The following is a 15097-nucleotide window of genomic DNA, read 5'->3' on the forward strand; positions in this document are numbered from 1 at the left end:
AAAAACAGGAAAGACTTTCTCCATTTTCTGAAAGAAATGGAAGTATTTGACAAAGTTGCATGGCAAATAAGTGGCAAGTCCCAAGTTCTGACATGACAATGGACAGCATTTCCATAAATGTTTGCACTTAACTGAGGGTTTGCTAACATAGCTATAAAACTCCAGTGGTGATGGAAACCTGCATTTCTGCTTCTTTTTTTTTTTTCTTTAACCCTCTGTGGTGTTGGAATTAAACTAGAAAGTGTTCTACCAAAAACCTGACTGCATTTTAAGGAGATTAGAGGCCATTCTTGCAGGAGTACATTGATTTTTTTAAAAATATTAGCAAATGAAGTGACATATTTAAACATAAATCTGGTACTATATGAAGCCTGTATTCTAAGAGCTAGTTTCTGAACACATAAAACTAAGTTACATGAAGAATGGCTCCACCCTGAAGTGTGATTAGCAGTCAAAGAAAAGAAAAAAATGGCCTCCTAGAATACTTTGCTAGTAACAGGGTAGAATGTAGTCATGAAAAGTATAACTACGCATTTCACCTTTCAAGTTCTAAGATATATTTCCAATAAACTGGCAAATTAAATATGAACATTAACATTTCAAATGTGGGGAAAAGACGTGGAAAGCCTTTCAGCCCCACAATGCTGATGGATTTATTCCCATAAATGTAGTTTAGAAATATTTGGTAATTATTTCAAGTTATATGAAAGGGATGTAATATTAACATGATGGAATGCTTCATAAAACTCAAGAAATCTCTGATATGTTATTAAACACAGTGCAATAAAATTCCATATAAATATATAATAGTTATCAGGATTAGTAATAAAATCTGATTATTTTTATAATATATGTTGATTTCAGCAATATCGATTTTGTCTTATTTGTATTAGGCTGTTGAAGTTATACATTACTTACACTGGTTACTGTTTATATTGGCATATTTATATCTTTTTTGTAGTTATGTAACTGGCTTTATTTTATTATATTACATTCTTGTTGTGATTTTTTTTTTTTTACTGTTGGCTTTATTTCATCACGTGTTATGCCCTTAAATTAGTTCTTACTGTCTAGACAGCAAGAGGAACACCTGAACATGCATTTATTTCTCTTGTTCCTCTTGTAGTTTCTTGTATGTTCTTTTGTCAGATCCAGAATCAGCTAATGCTAACTGAACACCTACTGTGCCTATGTATTAGGGGCACTCTGAGACAGAGATAAGCCTGTCGATATATTGTAAAAGAATTGCTAAAACTTGTTCAGTAGCAAGAACTTTGAAATCAAGGATTTTGGAGGAAACAGAGGTAGAGACAGGAAATCCAGATTTGTGAGATAACAACAATAAAAAAGATTGTGCTCACAAGCCTCTGCAAGAGCTAAAACAAAGAGAGACCCCAAGGAAGCCCCCAGCTACTTGCTTTTAGTTGACTTTTACAATCACTAATTTTGGAGATCATGAGGCAGATCAATCCAGTATCACTCTCCAATAGCTCTGGTGTGGACAACACCTATGATGTGTAGGTTCTGACCACAAGGGTCACCTAGGTCACTTTTCAGAGACATGAAGGCTGCCTTTGTTGAAATCACTTACTCTTCACTTGAACCTACACAGTTGTCTGATGTGTTCCTTTTTGATATCACAGGGATAAGCACTCCACCCTCGGTTCATACTAAGGCTGCCATTTTCTGAACATACGCCCTATGAACAGTGTGAAGATAGAGCGCAGGTACACAAACCACTGAGGACGTTACCTGTCATCATGGGTCCCTACTCCTTAGATCACCTTGTTTCTTCATCTCACAAATATTCTTAAGTGAGATTTATTATCCTATCTCCACACACTTGGCCACCTTGTGAATACACTCCTTGGTACAAAAATTCTGTATTTCCATGACTGCCAAATTGGACCGTGGGCAACACAGGCCTCTTTGGGTGACAGAATTTTGAAAAGCTCTCTCTATGTTCTACACTTCAGATACATTACATGCACTTTAAGCTACTAAATATTACCAAGAATGATTCTGAAAAGAACTTATGAATTCCTCCACAGAGCTGTAAATGTCAGCCACACTTAATGCAAAGAAAGAAATGTTTCTGTGTTTTTTTTTTTCTCGTGGGATGGAGGTCCTGTGGATCTTTAAATTCCCTGGCACTCAGATCTTGTCTTTTGTAAGAATGTGTGTGTGTGTGTGTGTGTGTGTGTGAGAGAGAGAGAGAGAGAGAGAGAGAGAGAGAGAGAGAGAGAGAGAGAGAGATTGTTATTATTGGTAAAAATTCCATAGTCTGCTTAATAATTTTGGTCCTTAAATTCATTTAAAACTACTTTACAAACAAAATTAACGAGAATATTTTCTTATTCCAAGTTCTTCAAAAATCCAAGACTTCCTCTTTCATCATATGCCCAAAAATGATCACTGTCCCCATAAAAGACAGTAAACCTTGAGGACTTCAAAGATGTATAGTTTCCCTTTGCAACTTAACTATTTGTATCCTCTTTTGTCTGAGAAGAAGGAACACTCATGAAGATAAGACCTGTAAGGATTCCTTTGGGTAAGAGTAAATATATAAGAGAGGTTGTGTAAGTGAAAACTTCAAAATTAAAGGAGGGAGCTAGGCACGGTGGCACACACCTGTAATCCCAGTGGCTCTGGAGGCTGAGGCAGGAGGATCAGGAGTTCAAAGCCAGCCTCAGCAACAGAGAGGCACTAAGCAACTCAGTGAGACACTGTCTCTAAATAAAATACAAAAAAGGGCTGTGGATGTAGCTCAGTGGTTTAGTACTCTTGAATTCAATCTCCAATACCCCCCTAAAAAAAAGAAAAAATTAAGAGGGAATATTTTCCCAATAGAACATCCTAAGAGCCAGGTACATTGGTGCACACATAATTCTACTGACTTAGGAGAGTTAAGGCAGAAAAATCACCAGTTCTAGACCAGCCTCAGCCACTTAGCAAGACCCTATCTCAAAATACAAAATAAGAAGGACTGGGGGTGTGGCTCAGGGCAAAGCACCTCTGGTTTCAATCTCTAATATCAGAAAAACAAATATGAAAAATAGACTTCAATTATACCACAGGAACCAGCACTTTATATCATGTCACATTTTAGATGTTTTAATGAATTGTTCTATTCGGGTTTTTGTCATTCTTATGATAATGAAGAAGGGGGAAAGTGGCAGTAAAATACAGGAAAGTTTTCCTAATTTGGGGTCAACAAGAAAGTGGAGAAGTTGAAGCCAGGTTCAGTGCACATCCCTTTGGAAAAAAAAAATAAGGGTAATAGAAAATCTGAAATGATAATGTGAATGTGCTGAGATAACTTCTGAAAAAAGTTCTGGGTCTGCCATGATGTTCAATCCTATTCCTTTTGTTCCAAGATGAAATTCCTCATTATACGTACAAGGAAAGGAGGTGCCCTACTTGCCAGGAAGATGACCTACACCCTCTTGCTGTCTCGCCCACCTAGAATTCTTCATGTTCCCTAGCTACCACATGTCAAATTTCCTGTATTCTGATAGGACAATTCCCTCATGGATTGCTGACCACACCCTATAGTTGAGGATGATAAAGCTCCCAGAATCTTGATTACCCATGTTCACTCAGGTGATTTTAATCGAGTTTCCTGACTCCAGAGCTCTTTCCTGTTTACGAATAATGAATCAGAGAAACAATAATGAGTTGAGAACTCTCAGCTGAATTTCACATGAGCTTAACCTCTAAAACTGGCTTCCTTTCTCCTATATTATTGCCTACACTCCAATTTCTTTCTTCCTCTGTGTTGTTCCCTACAGTTTTGGACTATTTACTATTGACTCTGTTGCAGCCAGCTCTTCTAAAGAGCACATTAAAAGATTCCTTGTTTCTGCCATTTATCAAGCACTTAATATATGCAATAATTATGCTGGGACATCTCATACATTATCTCATATTCTTTTCAGCAAAACTATGTTGTAGGTATTTTTCCTCCAACCAAAGAAAGAAAATAAATATGATGAAGTAATTGGGAACTTTCAAAGTATGCAAATGCAGTTTCCTAGGGCTGCCATAAGAAAATACCACCATGTGGCCTTCTTCAACCAATCAAAACTTTTGTGTCTCACACTTTGGGAGGCAGGAAGTCTGAACTCATGGTATCAGTAGGGCCATGTGCCCTCTGAAACCATAGCAGGGGAGCTTTTCATGCTTCTTCCTGTTTCTGATGCTACAGACATTCCCTTCTGAGGCATGGCTTGTAGATGTGTCACTCCATCTCTGCCTCCATTACCACTTGATGTTCTTCCTGTGTCTCTGTCTCCCCGAGTCTGTCTCTGTATGCACATGGCTCTCTTTTGATAAGGACTCCAGTTATATTGTGGATAGGTTTCACCCTATTCCAGTGTGCCTGAACTAGCTACATCTGCAATGAACTTATTCAATGGGTCACACTCTAAGGTACTAAAAATTGTGTTTTCAATATGTCTTCTTGGTGGAATACAACTCAAATGACAAAATACACTCTATTTTTTTTCTTTTTTTAGTAACTTTTTAAAATTTGTTCTAATTTGTTACACATGGAAGTGGGATGCACTTTGACACATTGTACACAAATGGAGCACAACTTCTTATTCCTCTGGATTTATAGAGTGCAGATTCACACCAGTAGTGTAATCATACGTGTATATGGAGTAATAATGTCTGTCTCATTCCTGTACCACACTGCTTCTCTTCCCCTTACTATCCTCTGCATGATCCAAAGTTCCTTCATTCTTCCCTAGCACATTTTTGAATCAGCATCTCTTATCAGAGGACATACTTGGCCTTTGGTTTTTTGGCTTTGGCTTATTTTTTTTGGTATGATATTCTCTAGCTCCATCCATTTACCTGAAAATGCCATAATTCCATTCTTATTGAAGGCTGAGTAATATTCCAATGTGTATATGTACCACATTTTCTTTATCCATTCATCTGTTGAAGTCATCTAGGATGGTTCCACAGTTTAGCTATTGTGAATTGAGCTGCTATAAACATTGATGTGGATTTATCACTGAAGTAGGCTGATTTTTATGTCCTTTGGGTATTGACTGAGGAGTTGGATGACTGAGTCAAATGGTGGTTCCATTCCAAGTTTTCTGAGGGATCTACACACTACTTTCCAGAATGGTTGCAGTAATTGGCAGTGTCACCAGCAATGTATAAGTGTGCCTTTTTCCCCACATCCTCACCAACACTTATTATTCCTTGTATACTTTATACTTTCCATTCTGACTGGAGTGAGATGAAATCTTAAGAGTAGTTTTGATTTGCATTTCTATAATTGCTAGAGATGATGAACATGAAATGCGCTCTTGCTCTTGGTACTTCAGGCTTGTGTGTGCTAGCAGCCATCTTCTGCTGTAAACTCAATGTGTTGCACCATTTTGCTAGTTTCCATTAATTCCACCTATGCCTTTATGTATGAGCTACATTTACTCTAGTAAACTCTGCCTTCATCTTCCAGAAACTCAGTTTAGTTTCTAAGAAATGTTCTGATAGTTGGGATGTCCAAGAATTGAAGTTTAGGCAAAAGGAATAAAAAGTAACAAAAGCTTTTAAAGGTATGGATTAGGACCTATTTAAAGGTTTTAAAAGAGGTATCATTAGTAAGAAAGAACAAGACATAGAGCTCTTTGATTTGACCTTCAGAAGTAACAAAGTAAGTTGTCATCTGAGAAGCAGGTGACATCATCAAAGCCGGGGTAGAAAATACTTTTTACTGAAATATGCAGTCTGTCCTTTAGTCATGGGCTGTAATGGAACCTGACAGGAACTAGTAGAAAGGGTAAAGTCAAAATTTGTGAATTATAAATAAAGTATAACACCATATATTGAATTGTCACTCCAAATCCCTTGCTCAATGATGATAAGAAAATCTGTACCTGCTTTAAAGTTTAATGTGACCATCACTCACCAAAAGTCAGGCTAGGTTGCTTTAGGAAGTGATCACCGGAATGGATGTGCTAGCACACATCTCTATTTAGATCCTTCCCTCAGCCCTTTTCACATAATTTTACTTCTCTTGTCTTCACCTTATACAAACACCGGTGAGAAATGAATTGTCAACTATCACTTTCAAATGAAGACAGTTATCCATTTGGGTTATGACATCTCTGTTGTGAACAACATAATCTAGAATTGTGACTTTAGCTATTCTAAAAGTGTGGGTACATTTATGAAGACTTGTGTGTGTGTGTTGCTCCTGACTTACCAGCCATCTTTCAGGTAGGAATCTTCTGGGTCTGAGTGATCAAATACTGAAGTCACTGTTAGAATAACCTTGAAAAACTGGGCCATACTTTTCTTATGCAGAGACAAAATTAGTTCATTATTCCCGCTTAAGGGTCCACAAATTTTTATTTTACTTTAATGCATTTCTTAGAATAAATAATGTGAATATATTCAGACCAAAGTAATTTCTATCAAAAATATCAGAATAACAACATTAGCAAATGAAATAGTCCGGCTTATTCACAGAATTTTAAGTCACTGGTTTGCTTATCTTTTCATCAGTTTGAAGTCATAAAAAATGAAGACTCTAGGATTTAAGGGTGCCATGTGGTCTTTTAAAAACAACAAAAAAAAACAAAACTTGTAATATGGGGAAAAGAGCATGTTCCTGGATGTGGGTTCTAGCCTTAGTTCTGCCTCAGATTGAATAATTCTAGACTGTGGTAGAATTTGTTTTCCCCTTTGAGGGCATCCATGTGTAAAAATGACAGACACATTTCCCAACAGCTTGTTAAGATCACTGTTGTGGTCAGCACAAATAAAGTTCTGGTTCATGCTGACAATCTTAAAGGTTTCACAATTTTCTAGTCTCTAGTTTATTTTAAAAGGGAGGATGACACAGAGATAATATTGGAAATACATGTGAAACTTTTTATATAAGAAAACTTCTAACATGTTTCCCAATGATCCCCCCTTCCTGGTATTCATGTTCCTCTGTAATTCTCTTCCCACTGCACTTGGACCAAACCTAGTGACTTGCTTATAAAAAAACAGAGCATACCAAAAGTGATGTCATTTCCAAGATTATGTTTAAAAGGACTAATTTCTATTTCCATCTTAGCGCTTCTGCTCTGACCTCCAGGTACTCAGCTTTTTAAATTATTTTTATTTATTTATTTTTGCACTAGGGATTGAAACTGGAACCCAGGGCACTTTACTTTGCCTCTGAGACGACATTCCCAGGTACTTTTATTTTTTATTTTGAGGCAGGGTGTGGCTAAGTTACTGAGGATCTCACTAAATTGTTGAGGCTGGCCCAAACTTGTAGTCCTCTTACTTCAGCCTCCCACGTGGCTGTAATTACAGGTCGGTCACCTGCCCGGTTTTCCTTTCTTTTGCTTTTGTCCTTTGATGATGCATGCTGCTGTCCTATGAAATACCCTATTATGAGACGGATGTATCAGAAAACTTTTGTAGCCTTTGGCCAGTAGCCAGTAAAAACCAAACCCTGTGTGTAACATGAAGAACTGAAACTCTCCAACATTCATGTGTATGATCATGAAAGCCATCCTTCCTTAGATAAGCTTTGCGACTACTGCAGTCCCAGGCCCTGCAATCAGTGAGAACTCTAAAGCAATGAACCCCGCTATGTTATGCTGGAATTCCAAAACAACAAAAAGTGGAAAAAGAAAGACTATTGCTTTAAACCACTCTCTGTTGGGACAATTTCTTATATGGCAATAGATAATCAATATACTTTCCCTTTAGCCAGAAGGGTGACTACCAATTCGTAGTTGAAGCTCTGGGCCTATTCTCTAGAGGAACAGAAGAATTGTAACCACAACCTAAGTCATGATTGAAAGTAAAAAGATAGATTCCTATTCTCCTTGGAAGAATTTCTAAATAGAAAAAATAGAAGTCCTGGAATTGGAAAAACAGAAGTGAATAAGATTTACATAGGTTCTTACTTGTCTTTCAAAGTTGTGGCCCATCTGTTCTATGCCTGCTTGCTCATTATAATCCAGGTATGGTTGTCTTCTCCAGTTGCTCCAGTAAGTCCAGTCCTTACCTCCAGGACTGATCTGGATGGCTCGTCTATCTGTAACCTTCTTTGCATCCATCCATGATGCTGGCCTTTTAAAGCTCCTTCTGTTTCTCAGAATATTTATCACACTTCTGTGTGTACTTTTTAAATGTAGTTCACTCCTTTTTTCCTGCCTCCCAATTCTTTTTTTTTCCTATCTAGGCTTATTACAACTTAAAATTGTAAGTTATTTTCTATTTCTTCTTTTCTCTCCACTAGAGAACAAACTCCAAGGAGTAGAGTCTGTGTCTCACTTCTTATTCCTCAATACCTAAACTGAGGGTCTGAAGCAACCTTGGGAAGCAGTAAATCTTCTAGTAGAGGAAGTATAAAAAGGGAGGAAGGAGACATTTGGCACAAGTATGTGTCCAAGTTCAAGATTAATATAAATGCAAAAGAGATGAAGCATATAAATCAGTGTACAACAGACAGGATTTTTTTTCTCTGAATATGTTTTAGAATTCAGAGTCCTTGATAACTCACCAAACTTTTAGTAACATTTGAAAAATATTTGTTATTTGTTTTAATTTTCTGTAAAAGACTAGATCTAATATTGGTGCTGATTAAAGGTAGACGAAAGTAGTTCAATGAGAGAATGGATGAGTCCATGTATGATTCATCATACTTCAATTATGGAATCATACTTCTGGTTTGGGGCTTTCCATTATTTAGCAATGCTTGGAAATGTGTCGCTTTGATGGTTAGGTACCATAGTTATAAAATAGGAAAAAAGAATATGTTGACAACAGGAGACCTCCTTAAAGTAACATACATTATTAATTTATATAGATCTCCATTTTTTTATTTTATCTCATTTTATACTTTAAAAATATATACTTATTTTTATTTTTTTATTTTTTTTATAAATAAATATTACCTGAAACCATCTGACAATAAGTTTCATGGGGAAGCAAGTGTAGTAGTTTGCTAAAATATCCCAATTTTTATTTACTCCGCACATCCAGTCACTGTGACATACCATTCTGCGCCTCAGTCTGACTCTGGGCTTGGCCATGCAATGTGCTTTGACCAAGGAGGTGTCAACAGATATAACATTAAATGTAGAATTGAAACACCTCCCACCTTGTGTCTCACTGTCATTTTTAGAACACTGCCACCACCACAAGGAAGACTTGCCAAGGCCAGCCTGCAGTTCTGAGCAAGAAAATGACAGTCCCATGAAACCTAGCAACTAGCCAGCCACAGATGCAAGTATAGCCCAGATGATTTGAAAAAAAAATGGGTAAGATTAGCAAAGGACACAAGTCTCTACATTTCAACTGAAGCTCAAAGATGCATGAGATATATATGCTATGTGCCGCTGAAGATTTGTGTAGGCTTGTTATACAGTAATACCTGACTGGTATAACAGCAAATATGCACTTCAAGGAAGAATTATATATTATGTTTTTAATGCAATGAAAAAAATCATTTCAAGTTGTGAACACTCTGCTTATGAATCCATAAAATCGTTATGTGACATCAGAATTTTGTTCTTTGTTGTTCTAGTATCTTTTGGGGAAAAGGAGGTACCAGAGATTGAACCCAAAGGCATTTAACCACTGAGCCACATCTTCAATTCTTTTTATTTTTCATTTTAAGACAGGGTCTCACTAAGTTGCTCAGGGCCTGTCTAAGCTGCTGAGGCTGGCTTTGAAATTGTGATCCTCCTGTGTCAGCCTCCTGAGCTGCTGGGATTACAGGTGAGCATCACATTGCCTGGCTTGTTTTAGTATCTTGAAACAAATCAAAGACAGGTTTCTTAAGACCTATGTTTTGCAAAGCTATTACATCCAAAACCCAAAGAACAAATGACTCCACCCATCCAAAATATTAACAGATCTATGACAGCAAAGAAGTTTTAAAATGTGGTTAAAATATAAAGAAAGAAAGGAAAGAAGTGGAAATGATAATGAGGAAGTTATTAATTTTTGTACTTTAAAATATCCTCACACAGAAGTGTTTTTGGTTTACTATTACATTTTATTTTACGTTTAAATATTGTTGTAGCTTATATGCCATGAGAAAAAGATATGAAAATATGTGCCAGTGCCCTCTCATTTGATACACATTTGACATATCTTTCCAACAGAACAGACCAGCTCAAATAATTTACATATTCATGTCTTTATTTATCTCTACCATTGGACTGTAAATTCCTGTAGGGCAAGGATTGTGTCCCTCATTTAAGTGTTTCCCAAAGAATGACACCCAACTCATAGCACAACATAAGAACTCTCGGGTAAGCAGAACAAAATTAAGATGAAGATCTACAGAAACAAATCGCCATATGTAGAAAAAGTGCTCTGAATCATGACCTAAGAGTGAGTATCTGAATCATGACAAGAACCTCTATTTACAAAATGTGGTTAATCTGATGTCTCCTCAAAGAACATGACAGAACAGGATAATGTATTTCAGTATCTGAGAACATTTGGCGCATAAGTTAATTAAAATATATATTTTTTGTACTAAAGCACATATTGAGGTTTTAGCAAAGACAATGACACCAAATATCACAATTTTAAGATAAAGTTCAAGAACTCAAATAATAATAACAGAAGGTAAAGATAGATGAATTCCGTCATTAACATTTACTGTAACAGCTCAATAAAAGAGACGATGGTATGCTAATATACTATGAACTTAGGTGGGCTAAAACTCCAACTCAGTTTTGTCTCTGTGGCTCCAAATTTCATTCCAGTGCCAGTTATTTTATAGAAGTTTAATAAAGGTTTGGCAGAGTTATATAGATGGATGAATGAATCAACTTTTACCTGTTTACAAAAGTAAACTTGAAACTACCTTCAATTTTCATAACATATCACTACATTAGTCAGATTTTTTGTAAGTGTGAGAAAATCAACTTAAAGGAGAAAAGGTTTGTATCAGATCATGGTTTCAAAAGATTCAGTTCATGATCTTTTGGTTTTCTTGCTTCTGGGCCCATGGTAAGACAAAGCATCATGGGGAAGAGCATATGGTAGAACAAAGAACTCACTTCTTGTGGTCTTAGAAAGAGGGCGAAGAAGGGGGCAGGGAAATTATATACACTTCCCTCAACGAGGCCCCATCTCCTAATGTTTCCACCACATCCCTGTAATGCCACTGAATTATGAATCCATCAATGAATTAATTCACTGATGAGTGCAAAACTATTGTCAAGAGGTCCTCCTCAGGGCCTCATGATTCCAACACTTCCCAAAAGCCCTACCTCTAAACATGGTTTCACTGGGGACCAAGCCTTCAACTTGGAGCCTTTGGAGAATATGCCAGATTCAAACTACACAATTATGCATGCAAAAAAATGGCTAAATTGTGTATTAGAGAAACTGGGAGCCTCTCTCAGACATAAAGACACAAAATATTTCAAAGTCTCATAGCTGTATTTTTGGTTGGGTTAATGGATGTCTATTTTTAAATTTCTAATTATTTCATCCTCATATCCTTTGATCAATGCTTATTTATCCCTCATGGATCGAAATGATAAATCTGCCTCACATCCACAATATCAAAAGATACATGGAGATTACAATACCCATAGTAATTGCCCTAGTAGAATTTTTCCTAAAACATTAAAATACAGAGTTTTACAATATCTCCTGGAATTTTCAGAATATTTTCTTCAATATCCAGTTACTTTTAAAACTGAAATTTGAAGAATTAACACAATGGACTGAATTATGGGTTTCCACCAAATTTTTATGTAGAGATGCTAATGCCCAAGTGATAGCATTATGTTGTGGAATAGCATAGGCTATGTGGAATAGCATAGCATTAGGTTATGGGGGAAAAGCCTCCGTGAAAGAGAGTCTAGAGAGCTGCTCTGTCCCTTCTGCCAGATTAGGTCACAGAGAAAACAGTAGTCTATTAATGAGAAAGCAGGTCCTCACTAGACACTGAATCTTCTGGTACCTTCATCTGAGACTTTGATCTTCCCAAACTGTGAGACATAATTTTCTTTTGTGTATAAGCCTACGGTATCATGTTAGGGCAGCCTGAATAAGCTACAACAGAAAATAGGAAGGACTAAGTCCCTAAAATGTGGAATTAAGAAGGTTCTAGATTAAAAACAAATGAAAACCAGCATGCATTAACAGCATGCCTTCAAGTGAAGATTGCATGATAGAATTAGTATAATAAATATCTAGAGAGAAATAAAGTTGGCACCATAAAAAAGTGAACATTAATTCATTGGTAAGCAGAGGGATAAGCATTTTAAATGAAATATAGTATTCAACAAAAATGTTATGTATTCATTCCTGGTTTTATGTGGAAGGAGAATAATGCTTTGGACATTCTGAGTTCACCAAGTTATAAAATTTAAAAGATGTGAATTCAAGTTTCCTGATTCAAAAGACTGCTTTCAAAAACCACTTTGGCCTGGGGTGTGGCTGAGATGCAGAGTGCTTGCCTCCTATGAGTGAGATCCTGGGTTCAATCCTCAGAACTTTGGTATAGAATATTTTTGTAAGTGATTAAGATATTTTATGGGCTAACTATGTTCTCGATACCTTAATAAGTATTTAAAATTTATAGTATGTAGGTACAATGATAATGATGAATGAAATACTTTAGTAGGTTTAAGTACTTGCTCAAATTCATTAACTTTGAACACATGTATCTCAACCTCGAAGTTAACATTATCGACCATGAAGCTACAGAGAAACATCTAAATAACACCAATTCTGGATGTAATGGTAAGCCGATTTAGCTTTATTGTCCTCAATCTTCAGAGACAATATTAGTAACCATATGGATTTTGTTTTGATAATCTTCTCAACAGAGGAGTCATCTACTCTAATTCATAAGTCCATTGTTAATAAAAGATTAATAGTTCCTCAAATAGCAACTCTATACAAAATGCCAATAAAAGAGCTTGGATCCAGCTAAGTGCTTTACATGTTATATCTAATTGAGCAAATTTGAAGTTGTTTGTGAGAGAATGCTGTGAATTCTAATATGCTATGTAAAAGGAATAAATATACATGTTAATTGTAATCAACAGGGGTATTTGTTATTAACAGACCAAGAAATTAATAGAAAATATAAGAAAGAAGAGTCACCTAATTTTCCACTCTGAAGAAAACCACATAAAATGGCTTCCAATCCTTTGGTTCTGACAGTAGCATTGGTAGTAGATCCACACCAGCCTGAGTCAACCTAACTTGACCTAAGCACAGTGAGTGTCTTGTGTAGCTCCTCATGCCCATATTAGAGGGCGACTTGTCAATCAGAACCCTGTCTACCTCTGCCCATCTGCAGCTCCAGCAGAAGTAATTTGGACAATGGTAGCTAGCCTGAGATGTGGTCCTGTGTGATAAAACTGAGAGATTTCCACACTAGTGTCACTGACTCAGCCAGTGAGACATTTTGTAAATTTTAGAGGAGCCTAAAAATTCAAATGCTGGGATTATTCAGTGGTATCATGGGTTTCTACACCCAGAAAACGTTTTATAACTTCCCTACATTAGTAGTTCTGTGCCATCGAGTCCATAAGAATTTCCTGAGATGTTTGTTCAAAATAGACATTCCTGAGATTCTGAATCAGTATTCGTATTAGGAATGATTCTAATGCACATAGTTTATGGTCTTACATTGAAAAACACTGATTTTGTTTTATAGATAAGATCTAAATTGTAATAGGACACACAAATTCCTTCAGAGTATCACCTTAATTTGTCTTTTGAGCATCATCACTCAACAACCTCCTTCTTGAAACCAAGACTTTTGTTAGATAAAAATTCTCAGATCATACTCTTCAACTTGCCTCAAGCCTCTATTAAGTAACTGTAATTAGCCAACTTAACCAGGATTTCAAATCAGATTATTAATAGTATAACTTGTTATTGATAGTTGATTTGATTAGCACCAAGCTATGAAACAAAATGGTACTCAGTATTAATAAATGCCAGTTATATGCCAGATTCATTTTTATGCATTCACATACATTGCCTGCTCATAAATTTTTTATAACACTAAGAAATATATTATCTTCCCCATTATGCAGATGAAAATTCTGATATTTATATAGGTAAGAGAGTTCCCCATGATTAATCAAATAGAAAGAACAGAGACAAGAATCAAATCCAGGTCAGTTGGATTCCAAAGTCCATTTTCATTCTATTAAGCCAGATTGCCTTGGTTATTTTTATAGCCAAATAAATATTCAGAAGTAGCTTTAAATTACTTTGGAACGTATCTTAAAGCTTGTATACACTCACTATTGCCAAAGTCTTTCCATCTTTATGCAAAAAGGATGTAATAATGCATATAAATGATTTTGCACTCAATAAGAGCAAGTTCCTCTCCTACTTTTCCACTAGCATCTGTGAAATAGTTTATGATCGATGTTTGGGAGGTCGGATGACAGATGGGGGCCAACATGTCTAGTTTCAGATTAGGAATTTAAAATTAGAGATTAAAATCAAGTATCTCTAAAGGAAAGATTGAAAAACTTAGAGTCTGGGTAATGATCTGATTCTCATCAAAAGTCAATTTGGGGGAAAAAAAACCTTTCCATTTTAATTAGCACCTCTTTGGGATAGAAATACCACTGTACCAGTCATCTAAATGAAGAGTGGAAGATGCTTTTCACAATAATAATGAGATGATTTCTTGGCCATCAATGTGGCCTCCAAGAGCCATCTGTTCCCAGAGTCAGTGAGCAACAAGGATTTATGAACTACACCCAACAAACTCAGTGTGTGACAGGGAAGGGCAAATCCAGCTGCTGCTTATTTTCATCAAACATCTTGATCTGTTCTTCAAACATTGCAAATTTGATGAAACCCAAACACAGTTTGTCAAACACTTTTCTTCTCTAATTGGGAAAAATGATTTGAATGTTAAGAGAAATTGCAAAAGATGGTTATGATTCATTCCTATTTACATAAAGCCACCCATGTTGTAGATATTATCAATGCCCCAGATTCTCAGGGTCTGCCAAAACAAATAAACAAGGAAGAATATACACAAATTGTCAAACACTAACTCTAACACATAAATATATCTTTCTTTCTAATATGTACAAAATTATATAGAGGTTTG

The sequence above is a fragment of the Spermophilus citellus genome (genome assembly GCF_964194105.1).
Source record: "Spermophilus citellus genome assembly, contig: SCAFFOLD_55, whole genome shotgun sequence".
Lineage (NCBI taxonomy): Eukaryota > Metazoa > Chordata > Mammalia > Rodentia > Sciuridae > Spermophilus > Spermophilus citellus.